Source organism: Macrotis lagotis, chromosome 1 (assembly GCF_037893015.1).
Source record: "Macrotis lagotis isolate mMagLag1 chromosome 1, bilby.v1.9.chrom.fasta, whole genome shotgun sequence".
NCBI lineage: Eukaryota > Metazoa > Chordata > Mammalia > Peramelemorphia > Peramelidae > Macrotis > Macrotis lagotis.
In genome coordinates, this window is record NC_133658.1 from 842,569,824 (window position 1) to 842,573,600 (window position 3,777).

Here is a 3,777-nt window from a genome sequence, read left to right on the forward strand (position 1 = left end):
ATGAGTCTGATCAACTCAGAGTTCAACTCAGTTCTTTTACTTGACTCTTGAAGGATTGATTGCTATAGACTGACAGTGATCAGTGGTCATAGTGAGTATCAGAGTGCTCTTCTGCTCACATTCTTCCACTGAATACCAAAGACTTGATCTGGTCATGGTGGTACTGTTGAAACTTTTTGTCCTTTTATCCAAAATTGACCATAAAATGTGCCAAAGAATGGAGGGAACCCACTGCTAGAGAAGAAGGAAGTTTGGTAAGGGGGGTACTGGCCCTGAAGTAGAGCCAGAACATGAGAAAAGAATTCTCTGTGGGTCAAACAGCAGTCATTTAATAATCCCCTACACACAGCTGAGATGATCACAAAATAGTCACTAAGACTGAGTAAGGTTTTTTTTTTTAACTAGCTGAGGAAAAGTCAGTATTTTGATTCTGTGTCCTAAACTAAAAAGTTTCCATATGATAAAGAAAATGCCCTAAAGATATCAGAAATGGTTGTTTGACTCAGTAGAACAAGTATTCATACCTGAAGAATGGTGCAGTTATAAAATTATAGTCTTGGTGTTATTTTTAATTAATTGTTTGATTTTTGCAAGGATTTAACATCTTTCCTTCCCCCAAACCCCAATAGAACAATCAAAAATACAAGACCCTCATAACAAAAATATATAATCATTCAATTACCAAGATTCACAATTGTTACTCCAAATTCATCTGAATCATTCTTCCTTTAAAGTTCATCACTTCCCTGTCAATAGATTTGTAGTTTGTTTCATCTTTACTCTTCTGGATCCATGCTTTACCACTGCATCAACCAGAGTTCTAAGGATGTTTCAAAGATGTTTGCCTACATAATGTCATTATTTGTCCTCCTAGTTTCAGGTTACATCAAATCATAAAGGTCTTCCCAATTACTTTTGAAATGGTATGTTTTACTATTTTTATAGAAGAATATTATTCCATTATCTAGATACAGCATAAGTTTTTAACTTTCCACCATTAAGAGGGCACCCCTTTAGTTTCCAGTTTGAGGCTATAATGAAAAAGAAAGAGCAAATGAAAAGAAATGAAAAAGTAATGTTACATTTTATTCTTTTCATCTTTTATTGACTTCCATAGTCTACTCCCTTATCTAAAATGCTACTCCCTAGAAAGGGGATTGGAGTTCCAGATCAACAAAAACATGATTTAGAACAGCCAGATGATCATCTTCATCATACTTTGGTTATTAAACTTTAAGATTACATTTATTTTCTAGCCTCTATAAAATATTCCATCTATAAGAATAATTACCTTGTCTTCACTTGAATTGACTTTCATTACACACTGATGTAACTATTGAGCAGCTATTACAAAGGACTATGACTAATTTAATTCAATTCAATAAATAATTATATTTAGTTTATACCAAATCTTAAATGATCTTGGCATAACAGCTAGTTTAAAATGTTGTGAAATGATTTCTATATGCTATCTTATTTGTTCTGCTCTGCCACCATGAGAGATAAGTACTTTTTTGATCATCTCTATTTTTCAGATAAGGAAACTGAGGCTAAGAGAGTTAAAGTGGCTTGACTAGGTTCACTCAACTTGAAGGTTTCTGAGGATGCATTTGAACTTACTCTTTTTGATACCAAATCCAGAGCTCTAATGCATTATGTCACTCACCTACATGATTAAATAATAAAAATAATAAAATATGACCCCATTACCATTTGAGAATGGAGTAGTGCAATAAATGCACAAACAAGTTTCATGTCAATTTGGGGATAATAGAAGTTATAGAAAAAATATAAACCAGGTGATCTAGGAAAATTTAGGGCCATAAAAGAATATCAATGAATTCTGCTTGTTAAATGTAATGTTTTGACTAAGACAAAAGTAATACTAATGGTATGAACTAAGACAGCTTGAAGGAAGATTGTAGGAACCTCTCACTATAGAGGGACACCATATAATTGGGATTCTGAAGACCCTGAATTATGGAATGGTATCCTGTGCCCTCTGATCTAAATCTAAAATGCACCAAAGAAAAGGAGAAAATCCACTGAGAACAAAGATGGCACTATAAGTGATAGGGGCAGAGCATGGGGTGGGATGGGATCTCTTATGTTCTCACTTGGAACATGTTTTCATAGAACCATATTCAGAAGCGGGTTGAACAATTTCAGATTCTGACCAGCTTGAATGGCTAAGATAAAAATATTATTCAAAGTAAATCAGGAAGAGGGTATGGGTGAGTGAATGTATGTACCTCTTTTATGGAAGATAGCTAAAGGAAGTAGGTCAGAATGAAGGAGAAGAAAAAGGAGGAAAGAAAGACTAAGCCTTGACTCATTTCTATTCACGTTCCAGTTAGATGGAACAGGGATTCCATTACTAAAAATCTGTGCATGCATTTTGAAATACTACAAACGGACAAATACTGCAAATGGACACAATGATAGAAAATCTATTTTATATTAAATGATTCTGGAGAAATTTTCTTCTTAGAGAATAATGGCTCCATCTGCAAGACTCCTCAATGGCTCCCATTTCCAAGTCACAGAATTCATCCTTATGGGACTCCCCGGAATCCATACTTGGCAACATTGGCTATCTCTACCGTTAAAATAGCTCTACTTCTCAGTCATCAGTGCCAATCTGTTCATCTTCATCACTATCTAAAAGGAACCCAAATTGCATCAGTCCATGTACCAATTCCTAAGTATTCTATCTGTAGTGAACATAGATCTGACCACTACCATCATGCCCAAGATATTAGCCATCTTCTGGTTTGATGCCAAGGCCATCAGCCTCCCTGAGTGCTTTGCTCAGATCTATGCCATACATGGCTTTATATGCATGGAGTCAGGGATCTTCCTTTGTATGACTCTTGACAGACATGTGACTATTTGCCATCCCCTCCACTATCCCACTGTCATCACAGATTCTTTTGTCTTCAAAAATCAATGTATTCATGTTGCTCAGAAATGGACTTGGTATTATCCCAGTACCTGTATTGGTTTATCAGAGAGATTACTACTCCTCAAATGAGATTAAACACTTCATGTGCTCCAACTTGGGGGTCACCAACTTGTCCTGTGATGACAGGAGACCCAACAGCATTTGCCAGATGATTCCAGCCTTGTTGATAATGGGAGGGGACTTAACCATGATCATCCTTTCCTATATGTTGATTTTCTGGTCTGTGTTGAAGTTGAATTCTGCAGAAGCTGCATACAAAGCCCTCAGCACCTGCAGCTCCAAACTCATCTTCATCTTCTCCTTCTATACTGCGATTGTAGTAATTTTTGTCACCCACCTGGCAGAGAAAAAGTACCTCTTGATTCCAGTGCTCTTCAATGTGTAACACAATGTCATCCCCACAGACCTCAACCCTGTAGTGTATAAATTTAGGACCCAGGACCTGTTGGGGCTTCCAGAAGTGACTTCTGCCAGTCAAAAACAACAAATGAGTCAAAAGCAACCAAGCTTCCTGGGGTCACACTTTAATTGTGTACAATCTACCATTCCTCCAGAACAATTGAGGACCAGTTGGATTTTTTTTACTATGTAATAGTTTTAATGTCCCACAACAGTTTGTTATAACATCAGAGTATTTTCTAATTATTGAGATTTATTTCTGCTACTATATCATTAAAAACCAAGGGAATTCTAATGATAGAAAGAATTTTATCACAAATCTTGAGATATTCCGACCACTAGAGAATGCCTTGGAAGAATATAAATGATCTCTCTTGGATTTTAATGAACAGTGTAGACAGAACTTTGCATAC

At 36.1% G+C, this 3,777-nt stretch overlaps 1 pseudogene; it reads left to right on the plus strand.

Annotated features, from left to right (window-relative positions):
- Nucleotides 1-2,497: 2,497 nt before the first annotated feature.
- Nucleotides 2,498-3,456, plus strand: LOC141490431 (olfactory receptor 56B1-like; annotated as a pseudogene).
- The last annotated feature ends 321 nt before the right edge of the window (nt 3,457-3,777 follow it).